Below are 12,665 nucleotides of genomic sequence, written 5' to 3'. Positions count from 1 at the left end.
ACACTTTCCTTGGAGATTTGCTGAGCAAGCCAGCCTGGGAATCAGGTATGCAGCCTTTGTTCTCCTTTCTGTCCTCCATTTTCAGTTTCCCAGTCTCATCTCCTGCCTTGGAGATTTGTCTTCCTGTCTTCTGGACAGGAGAGTGTTATGTCTTCCCTCTCTTCCTCCATTGCTTGGGGTTTCACGGATCCTTTTGCAGACCCAGCTTTCCCCTTTCCTGTGGCTCCTTTAAGTCCTCACTCTTCTTTCTGGTGCCTTCACCCCTACTGACTAGTGTTCATAGCACTTGAAGGTACTCTGCATGCTACAAAAGGACAAAGATCAATGCCAACCCATCTGTAAACTCTTCTACAGTGGTGACCTGCCTGCAAAATGCACTACTGCACTAGTGGCAAAAAGCCTGGAGCAGCAACCAACCAATAACTGGTTAAATGAAGGCCCACTCCATGAAATTAACCAACCCCAAAACTGCTTGAGTGTCCAAGAACACGAAGCTAGCTAAGCTAGCAACCTAGTAGAAAACCAAACATTATTGTTCTTTTAAAGGAAAGTAGCAATATAATGACTCCTAATGTCATTCTTCTTTACTTATGTATTTTAATCTTGCTCAGCCATCGTCAGGGAAACTTTCTCCAGCAGTAGGTGGGAACAAATAAGATTCCCAGAGGATGAGAGCCTGGAGAAACTCACGTCTAAAAAGGATATTTCCATCAAATCACTCTACTTAGGATTCAGGGAAAGACTGGAAGGGCCAGAGGGTATGGAAAACACCAAAGAATTAAGTCTGTTTAGACAGAGCATCAGGGCTGGCAGACTAAGGAACTCACAGTGGCACCATGCACAGGGTTTGCATAGGTCCACCTATAAACCAACCGTAAATGAAAATTTAGATTTCACCAATAGAGTCTTCACTGGATATACAAACCGCTCTTAAAGCCAACCTCTATGCCCAGCAGTAGATTGTCAGCACCAAATGAGCTCAATGACGTTTCTGGAGGATTTCTGTCTTCTAATGCTTTGTCAGGGCTCCCCCGACCTTTGACAAGTCCCTTGTGTATATATTATGATTTCTGGGGTTTTGTTTGTTTGTTTGTTTGTTTGTTTTTGAGGGATTCCTGTGTTGTGGATATATGTGTCTCTTGGTCTATATGCATTTATGCTTTCTGCTTGACTCTTATTTATGTTTTGTCTTATTCTGGCTTGTTTTCTGGTTGGTTGGCTTTTTTTGTTTTTATCTAATTTTTTCTTTAGGTACTCTTTGTACTCTAATGTGAGAGAGAAAGAAAGGGTGTGTGGATTTGGGTGAGTTCAGAGTTGGGAGAATCTGGAAGGAGTTGGAGAACTGGAAACCGTAATCAGAATACTATATGTAGCAATTTATTTTACTACAAAAGAAGAAAGCAGGCTCCAAACTGCCTCAAAGTATAAGATTAAAGATATTTTTGAAAGCATAATAGAGTTTTATGTAGCCTCTCATATACTGTATACTCTGCGACAAATAAGTATATCCCCAAAGGCAAAAGTATAAACACATGAATATCCCTTGAGCAACAACAGTGAATATTTATGCAGGTGCCATGCAGATGTAGGTCACACTTACATTTCACACTCACATTATTAAAATTTGTTTCTTATGCATGCATATAACTGCTCAGGAAAATTGTAAAAGATACCTTATATCTTTCAGACAACAGAAGTTTAGTTGAAGAATATGATGTACATCATAAAAAAAGTTCATAAGTTTGCAGCATATGACAAATTCACATACATATACACTGAAAACCAAATGTTAAAAATAGGATGTGGTTGTTTCAAATCATAAATTTCCCAAAGAACTGCCAAAAAAGTCTCCCTAACAGATAATTTTTGATGTATTCTTTTCTATACTATGCCCTGCTGCACTTCAGTACAACGCTACAATACATGGTTCATAACCATCATGACTGTGTCACACAGATCCTGCAAACCTAATACACTAATTACAGTAGAGGTCTTTAAATAACTTTGCAATTGCTCAAGTTTAAATTATTAAGTACTAATTTTTATTTTTGAACTTTGATGAGCCATACAAATGCAACAACTTCTACAAGTATTGATCTTTGCTAACTCACCTCTTGACCAGCATTGCAAAATATATCTCTTCACTGTACAACTGTAATAAAACATTTTTAATATCATGAGTCCAAAATATAGAAGAAATTCCAGCTTGGCTGCTATGTCAGGGTTCTTCAGTTGCCATAATCCCACAGGATGTGACAATATGGTCACATTAGATAGCTGGTCACCAGCAGCACACAACCCATGGGAAAGAGGAGTAACATATCCTACTTTGAACGTTTCTATTTTAAATTTTCTTTATTTCAATTTGGAGTTTCTCTCACTACTCAACTATACTGCACGAGCTCAGGACCTAGGCACTTGGCTAGCAGATTTCCCAGTGTTCAGCACATAATTTATTTTCTAACCAGTTTGTTAAGCAAACTGGTTTTAGGTATTGGAATTTGTTTATGACAATTGAGTACCACCATATCAGAAATATCTTTCCTTAGTTTTCTGTAACATTCTAATGACCTCTTTCTAGAGTTGAAACTTTAAACTGTTTGAGAAATATTAACTACCTTCTAGTAATGATTCTGTCACCATTTCCATGCCGCTTTTCTTTCACCTCAGTGTTCCACCTCTGTATTCAATTTCTACTTCAGAATTTCAGAAAAACTAGCAGTAGAATAAACTATAATACGTACCTTGAAAGCTCTGTTCTCTAATGAATCCCTTGACCTGAACGTTAACCATTGAATATTTGTTTCTTCTTTTAACAGTTTATTCGAAAATTCTGTGATACATTTAAGTAATGTCTTTTCAAATACTCTAAAATACAGTTAGAATTTCTCTTGCCAGTTCTCTGATTGTATTTTATTTATACTCCAATAATGATGTCATTACAAATTGGTTAATTTACCTCAAAATAGTATTATCCCCTTCTACCTAGGAGTTATGTTTCTTTCAAATCAACAGTGTTTAATGCACAGCTGACATTATTAAGGCCCCTGTGGAAATACAGTGACCTATTCAAGGAATGAATGTCTCTTTATTGTTTAGTGTACTTGTGAGGATGGATTAAAAAAAAACTCAAACTAACTCAGAAAATTATTCTAGAAAATAGATTTAAATCCGTGTTCTAAATTGAATATTCTGCAAATCCTTTCTGAATACATTTGCATATTAAATGTAATTTATAGACAAAAATTCTTTTAGAATTCTAAGTAAGAGAGATTGCAAATAGTACGATATAAATTGTTCATTGGAGTATAAAATAAAGGGATTTCTTTCATTTAAGGAAGCCTGTAACAAAAGACAGTGAAGTTTTTTAATTGGATTTTTTTTATTTAATTACATTTCAAATGTTATCCCCTTTCCCAGTTTCTTATCCATAAACCCCCTATCCCAGCCCCTCCCCCTTCTTCTTTGAGGGTGTTCCCCCACATATCCACTAACCCCTCCCTGCCTCCCCACCTTGACATTCCTTACACTGGGGGTTCAAGCAGGACAGGACCAAGGGCTTCTCTTCCCATTGGTACCCAACAAGGCCATCCTCTGCTACATATGCAGCTGGAACCATGGGTCTGTCCATGTGGACTATTTGGATGGTGGTTTAGTCCCTGGGAGCTCTGGTTGGTTAGTATTGTTATTCTTATGGGGTTACAAGCCCCCTTCAGCTCTTTCAATCCTTTCTCTAACTCCTCCAATGGGACCCCATTCTGAGTTCAAAGGCTGGTTGCCATCATTCACCTCTGTATTTGTCATGATCTGACAGAACCTCTCAGAAGGCAGCTATATCAGCCTCCTGTTAGAATGCCCTTCTTGGCATCAGCAATATTATCTGGGTTTGGTAGCTGTATGTACATAGGCTGGATCCCCAGGTGGGGAAATCATTGAATCGTCTTTGCTTCAGTCTCTGCTCCAAACTTCGTATCATTGGTATTCTGAGCTTTTGGGTTAATATCCACTTATCAGTGAGTGCATACCATGGGTGTTTTATTTTGATTGGGTTACTTCACTCAGGATGATGTTTTCTAGTTCCATCCATTTATCTACAAGTTTTATAAAGTCATTGTTTTTAATAGATGAGTAGTACTCTATTGTGTAGATGTACCACATTTTCTGTATCCATTCCTCTTTTGAGGGGCATCTGGGTTCTTTCCAGCTCCTGGCTATTATGAATAAGACTACTATGAACATAGTGGAGCATGTGTCTTTGTTGTATGTTGAAGCATCATTTGGATATATACCAAGGAATGGTGTAGCTGGGTCCTCAGGTAGTACTATGTCCAATTTTCTGAGGAAACTCCAGACTGATTCTGAGAGTGGTTGTTACAAGCTTGTAATCCAACAAACAATGGAGGAGTGTTCTCTTTCTTCACATTTTTGCCAGCATCTGTTATCACCTGAATTTTTGAACTTAGCCATTTTGACTGGCGTGAGGTGGGATTTCAGGGTTGTTTTGATTGAATTTCTCTGAAGACTAAGGGTGTTGAACATTTCAGTAGGTGCTTCTCAGCCATTCCATATTCCCTGGTTACGTTTTCTCGTTTGTTTGTTTCTTTTTGTTTGTTTTTGGTTTTATTTGTTGTTGTTTAGCTCTGTATCCGAATTTTAGGGTTATTTGATTCTCTGGAGTCTACTTTCTTGAGTTCTTTGTATATATTGGATATTAGCCCTCTATCAAATGTATGATTGATAAAGAATGTTTCCCAATCTGTTGGTTGCCATTTAGTCCTAATGACAAAATGTGTCCTTTGCTTTACAAAAGCTTTGCAATTTTAAGATGTCTCGTTTGTCTACTCTTGATCTTAGAGCAAAAGTCATTGGTGTTCTGTTCAGGAAAATTTTCCCTGTGTCCTTGTGTTCGAGGTTCTTCCCCACTTTCTCTTCTATTATTTTGAGTGTATTTGGTTTTATGCATCCTTGATCCACTTGGACTTAAACTTTGTACAGGACAAGAAGAATGGATAAATTTGCATTCTTCTACATGCTGACCTCCAGTTGAACCAGCACCATATGTTGAAAATACTATCTTTTTTCCACTGTATGATTGTAGCATCTTTGTTAAAGACCAAGTGACCATAGGTGTGTGGGTGTTCAATTCTACTCCATTGATCTACCTTCCTGTCTCTGTACTAATACCATTCAATTTTTATCACTATTGCTCTGTAATGTAGCTTGAGGCCAGGGAGTTCTTTTATTGTTGATGTTTTCTCCATCCTGGGTTTTTTTGTTTTTCCAAATGAATTTATAAATTACTCTTTCTAACTCTGAAGAATTGAGTTGGAATTTTGATGGGGATTGCATTGAATCTGTAGATTGCTTTGGCAAGGTGACCATTTTTACTATATTAATCCTGCCAATCCATGAGCATGGGAGATCTTTCCATTTTCTAAGATCTTCAATTTCTTTCTTCAGAGACTTGCAGTTCTTGTCATATAGATCTTTCACTTGCTTAGTTAATCACACCGAGGTATTTTATGTTATTTGTGACTATTGTGAAGGGTGTCATTTCCCCAATTACTTTCCCAGCCTCTTTATCTTTGAGTAGAGAAAGACTACTGTTTTGTTTGAGTTAATTTTATATCCATCCACTTTGCTGAAGTAGTTTATCAGGTTTAGGTGTTCTCTGGTGGAATTTTTGGGGTCATTTAAGAATACTATCATATCATCTGCAATTAGTGATATTTTGACTTCTTCCTTTCCGATTTGTATGCCTTTGACTTCCTTTTGTTGTCTAGGACTTCAAGTACTATATTGAATAGGAAGGGAGAGAATAGGCAGCCTTTTCTAGGCCCTGATTTTAATGGGATTGCTTCAAGTTTCTCTCCATTTAGTTTGATGTTGGCCACTGGTTTGCTGTATATTTCTTTTACTATGTTTAGGTATGAGCCTTGAATTCCTGATCATTCCAAGGCTTCTATCATGAAAGGGTGTTGAATTTTGTCAAATGCTTTCTTATCATATAATGAGATGATCATGTTTTTTTTTTCTTTGAGTTTGTTTATATAGTGGATAACGTTGATGGATTTCCATATATCGAACCATCTTTGCATCCCCGGGATGAAGCCTACTTGATCATGATGGATGTTCTTTTCAATGTGTTCTTGAAGTTGATTTGCAAGAATTGTATTATTTTTGCATTGATATTCACAAGGGAAACTGGTCTGAAATTCTCTGTTGGGTCTGTGTGTAGTTTAGGAATAAATATAATGTGGCTTCATAGAAGGAATTGGGTAGTGTTTCCTCTGTTTCTATTTTGTTGAGCAGTTTGGACAGTACTGTTATTAGGCTTTCTATGAAGTTTTGATAGAATTCTGCACTAAACCCATCTGGTCCTGGGCTTGCTTTGGTTGGGAGACTTTTGCATTGACCACTGTTGATTCCAACTGATTAGAAGAACTCTTGGAATGAGAGCCAAAGATTTATACTATATCAGCCCTGCAGGCCACCTATACTTAGAGAATAGTTTACCTATGTGGATGAAAGGAAAACTTTGGGAGACAGCAGTCAGTCATGAGCACATAAATATTGTCATAAGACAAGAATTTAAAGCGATAAATGTGTTAACATTATTTTAATTGAATATTTTACATATTTACATTTCCCAGTTCCCCCCTTTCACAACCCCCTTCACTACTTCTATAAGGATGCTCCCCCTCCCATCCACTGACTCCCACCTCACCATCCTGCCATTCTCCTACACTGGTGTTATGAGCCTTCACAAAACCAAGGGCTTCTTCTCCTTTTGATGCTAGACAATGCCATCCTCTGCTACATAAGCAGCTCGAGCCATGGGTCCCTCCATGTGTACTCTTTTGTTATCGTTTTTTTTTTTTTCCTGGGAGCTCTAGTTTTTTACAGGGGTGATGAACAAAAACACCCTAAAGGTATGCTACAGAATTGAATATTTCAAAGTCTATAATACTTAAGAGGTCATATATTTGCATATATATATATGTATATATGTACATATATATGTATAATTTGTGATACATTTATATTATTTATGATATGATAGAAGGTAATATTTTACTATTTCCATAACGTAATCATTCTAAAAATGGCTATTATTCATTCTATTTTTGAGTCATGGGACACAAACATGAAAATAAAATATATTCTCATGGCACTTAAAAGTGTCAACCATCAATGATTCTTAGCAAAAAAATAAAATCCTAAAAAATCACTATCTGTAAAATAATTTTTTCATACTATGGACATTTAAAACTGGATACTTTTAAAAGACCAGTGACAACAACAACACCAAAAATAAGTAACTCCATCACAGTTAAGTCTAATTAACCAGTGTGCTCATAATAGGAAACAAAATTTTCCTGCATATTTCTTTTTTTCTTTTTAAGATCACACACACACACACACACACACACACACACACAGTAGCAGTCTTCAGACACACCAGAAGAGGACATTGTGTTCCACTACAGATGGTTGTGAACTACCATGTGGATGATTGAACTCAGGCCCTGTGGAAGAACAGTCAGTGTTATTAACTGCTGAGCTCTCCCTGAATATTTCTTTCAGAAAGGAAAATATTATATTCTTTTTAAAATCTTATTTTTAAATTAAAATCATGTGTATAGAAGGTTTTGCATTCAATAATACTTCATAACCTAACATCTGCACATCATTTTTTCCTTTCAGTTTATGAAAATCAGTATATTACCCACTCTGTTTTTTGTTAAGCAAGTCGAAGTCTATGGATTTGCTCCCATCCAGTACACTGAAACTTCATGTTAGTCATAATGCTCCATCTAACAATTTCTCAGGTATTCATATTGAAATATATATTTCTGTAAAGCACTTAAGCTACTGAAATTATAAAGAAAAACAGAAAATACATTAACATTCTTAACTTTAAATTTTTATTTCTCTTTTTATTTTTATTATTTTTTTAAATTTTTTATGAAATGTATTTTGATACTCTTTTCTCTTCTCCAAGTCTTGCCAGATCCTCCCTGACTCCCTTCCCAGTCAATTTCATGTTCTTTCTCCTTCTCAATAAACAGAAAACAAAACCTAGTACTTGACCAAAACTTAAAATTTTACAGGATGGCCTCTGATGTCTCACGCAGTAATTGTACTCCCGCCCCCAACTCACACACATTGTATGAGGGGTCATTTAGATTTCTATTATCTGTGTATATATTTTTGGAGCCTCTAGAGTAGTCAGTTTCCATATGATTGTTAAAAGGACCTTTAGGGCTAGCTTTGTCTTCTCATGCTCCTTTCTTTACCCTACTCTTCTACCCTCTCTCAATTTCATCACCCTTTCTAGTTTCCCTTTTGGGAAGATCCCCTCCCAAGTCACCTATAAAGCTATATAACCTATGTGGATTTTCTAAACAAAGCACAGATATCTATGGCTGTCAGAATTGGTTCCATTCCTGTTTCTGTGACATGTGAAGTGTTACGAGAGAATGCTGCTTTCACACTAATAATGAGCAATGTCAACATCCTACCATATCCTAACTTTTCCACAGTCCATCAGAGAACTCAGATATCTAAGCAGTTAAAGAAACCAAATCCCACAGGCTGATAAGACCATTCTGTATATATTCAAATATATATATATATATATATATATATATATATATATATATATATATATATATATTCAGAGCACAGAAGTAAGAAAGGCCATGAACTAAATCCATGAAAGTAAACAACCTAAATTTGAATAAAGTTTCAAAGCTATTGTTGCAACTGAATTTCCAGAAATAAGACAACATTGCATTCGTTTAAAAGCTTTCATTTATCTGGCGCCCAGACCCACCTGTTCAAGGCAGAGGCTGTTTGGGGAGGGCTATCAGAGAGAATATTCATGGCTAAGCCACAGGGATTCAAGATTTACTTAATTATTGAGCAAAGTCAAGCAACATCATTCCGTTCTATACCTTTTGTTTTGTGAATTAAAAACTTTACAACACTGAGAGAACAACAAACTCTTTCCTCCCTCAGGGGAAAGGCAAGATCTGTTGTTTTGGTACAGGAATAAAAAAATTCCCATAGCAACAAGGTTAGGGATAAGAACCTACTCATGCCTCAGGACAAAGGCACAGAACTTTCCAGTACTATGTGAAGTCCCTAACACTATGCCCCTGGGAAAGAAAGAAAAGCTTTTTAATCCCAGAATTAATAACAATAACAACAACTAGGCTGTAAACTCTTGGTTAAGGGCAAGCAATTAGCAACTATCCTCACCCAAAAGCAAACACTGCAAAATCATAGTAAGGAAGGAGAAGAAATGTAATTACCTTTGAGAGGCAGACATGCAGTGTGCCAGCATTGTTGATAAATGGAGAAGAAGCAAGAGGAGAGCACATTGATGAGGAAGAAGGAATATAGAAGGGAGAAGGGGAACAGGGAAAGAATCAGAGGAGGATGTGATTAAACGGTAGGAGAAGCCCCTCCTGATCATTTCTATGAGACTCATGTTAAATAAGAAGTCATAGCAGTAGGCTGTTAGAGAAGAAACAACAACCAGCAGAAAGCCTCTCCCTTATGAATTGGGTACAAAGACACAAAACTCCTGAACTACCCTTGCCAGTCACTGGGAAACATCAAAACACATGATCTACTGAAGTTTCTCAATGTTGGTTTTGCTCCTTTTTAAATGTCTTTTTCTTTGTTTTGTCAAAGGATGATCAGCTCAATTCCTGGTGTTATTGGTTTATTATAAAGGATTTGACAGAGAGCAAAGGAATATCCAGAATCAAACTTTTAGATTAAGTACTTTTCCTTTTTGTAATGAGAAGATGCCTGAAGAGAAAAACTTTAAAAAGTTGGGTTTATTTGGGGTATAGGTTAAGTGGAATTACTTTAGAAGAGTATTGTTAGCATCTGTATGAGGTATATGATCAAAATATGTGCACAGTCAGGAAGTGGGAGAAGTGTACAGGAAGTGCCTGGCTGGGAGGACTTGGTGCTGGGCTACCTTTCTCGTCTGAAGGGGTCTGTCAACCCTGTCTATAGAAGGATGTCACCATTGGTAGGTACATCTCCTCACTCTAGTTGTCCTAGTCAAAAACTCCTTCACAGACACGGCCAGAGATTTGTGCCCACGGTGATTCTAAACTCTTTCACATCACAGATCAGTATAAACGCCACACCCACATTCCTGTTGTTATGTCAACATTTAATGAAAGTCATGATAAAGAAAAACAATGTCATACTGTCACAAGACAAAGCAACTGAAGGACCAGACTTATATTTGACTCTGACCCTTAGCCATCCAAAAATGGCTTTATGATAACTGTAATATATATGTGAAAATATGTAATAGAAATTTTAGAAAGCATGTAGAATATAAAAATATTTCATTAAACAGATGAAAACCGCAACAATTAGCATTAATGGAAAACACTAAATGCTAAAACCCATGGAAATAGAAATTATAAACTCCCTTCGGTGTACTTCCTCTCAGAGTGTGTGTGTGTGTGTGTGTGTGTGTGTGTGTGTGTAATATATATATATATATACATACATATATATATATAAAGCTGGGGCTAAAGCAAAATTAATTTTCTCAACTAATTAAGATGAGAAAAAGCAGACAACAACAACACATATAGAGTCCTCAAGAATATGGGGATCCCAAAATTGGAAGATGAAACTGTACATGCCTTACTCAATCATGGAAGAATTACATATTTATCTTAGTTGTACATGTCACATAGGTATGAGGATATGAATCCAGATTTCTGATACCCAGGCAGGAGCATGATCTCTCAGCTCCATGGAAAATTAATCTTGTCAAATTGTTAAGGTCCAATCAGTAAGAGAAAGACCCTGTGTCAAACACAGTAAGAAACAGCTGAAGAAACAGCTCAGAAGTTGAGAGCACTGTTTGCTCTTGCTGAGGACCCAGTTTTAGTTCCTAGCAACCACATAGCATCTAAAACCACCTGTAACACAACTGACACATTCTTCTATGATCCACATGTACCACAAGCATATAGTGCATATACAGACACACACACACACTCGCACACAGACACATACACAAACATACACACCACACACACACACACACTCATACACACACACACACACACACACACACACACACACATACACCAGACATTCCACACACATACACACTACACAAGTAAATAAAACTAAAAACTTGAGGTTGAAAATTACTGAAAAAGATTACTCATATCTATCTATATCCATATACATATGCCCACACCTCAAAGCACCCCTCTTACATACATGCACGCCCACATACACACACAGGTGCCCACAAATGATTTGAGAGTTAAAAAGGTAAATTTATTGATTCAGAATTCCAGAAGTAGAGAACTCGACATTTTTTATAAAAAGTGTAATCATGGAACACTTTATTTTCAGCCACTTTAGAAATAGTTAAATGTCTACCAAAAATAGTAACACAATTATGTATGTGAAATATGAAGAAGCAAAATAAAACAAAGTAAAAAATTAAGAAAAAACATTGAAACACAGCATTGAGGGAAGCTTAAGTTATATTTCTATAGATGGCATAATAACATTTTAAAGTGAACTGTCATATTGCCTATGCATACTGCAAGTACTGGAGTACTTACTAAAATTAGTTTTTTTATTTACATTTCAAATGTTATTCCCTTTCCCAGTTTCCCATCCATACCCCCCTATTCTATCCCCTTCCCTTTTTCTATAGGGTGTTCCCTCTCCCCAACCACCCTGCCTTCCTGAGTACCAACCCTAACATTTCCCTACACTAGGGGATCCAAGCTTGACAGGACCAAGGGCTTCTCCTCCCATTGATGCCCAACAAGGCAATTGTCAGCTACAATGCAGCTGGAGTCATGGGTCAGTCCATGTGTAGTCTTTGAGTAGTGGTTTAGTCCCAGGGAGCTCTGGTTGGTTGGCATTTTTCCTATGGGGCTGCAAGACCCTTCGGCTCCTTCAATCCTTTCTCTAAGTCCTCCAATTGGGACCCCATTCTCAGTTCAATGGTTTGGTGCTAACATTTACCTCTGTATTTGTCATATTCTGGGTGAGATCATGCACTCCTTGGCTTCATCAATATTGTCTAGTTTTATGGATATATATATATCCATATATAGTTATATGGATATACATATATATATATATATATACATATATATATATATATATATGGACTGGATTCCCAGGTGGGGCAGGCTCTGAATGGTCATTCCTTCAGTCTCTGCTCCATATCCCCTCCTATGAATATGTTTGTTCTCCCTTTTAATAAGTACTGGAGCATCCACACTTTGGTCATCCTTCTTAGCTTCATGTGGTCTATGGATTGTATCTTGGGTAATTCGAGTTTTTGGACTAAAATCCACTTATCAGTGAGTATATACCATGGTGGGTTTTTTGTTGGGTTACCTCACTCAGGATGATATTTCCCAGTTCCATCCATTTGCCTATGAATTTAATGAAGTAATTGTTTTTGATAGCCCAGTAATAAGTAACCCATTTTGTAGATGTACCACATTTTCTGTATCCATTCCTCTGTTGAAGGGCATCTGGGTACTTTCCAGCATCTGGCTATTATAAATAAGGACGCTATGAACATAGTGGAGCATGTGTCTTTGTTATATGTTGGGGCATCTTTTGGGTATATG

The sequence above is a fragment of the Rattus norvegicus genome, chromosome 4 (assembly GCF_021556685.1).
Source record: "Rattus norvegicus strain SHRSP/BbbUtx chromosome 4, alternate assembly SHRSP_T2T, whole genome shotgun sequence".
Classification (NCBI taxonomy): domain Eukaryota; kingdom Metazoa; phylum Chordata; class Mammalia; order Rodentia; family Muridae; genus Rattus; species Rattus norvegicus.
The sequence above is the reverse complement of the archived record's forward strand: the minus strand, read 5'-3'. Positions refer to the sequence as shown.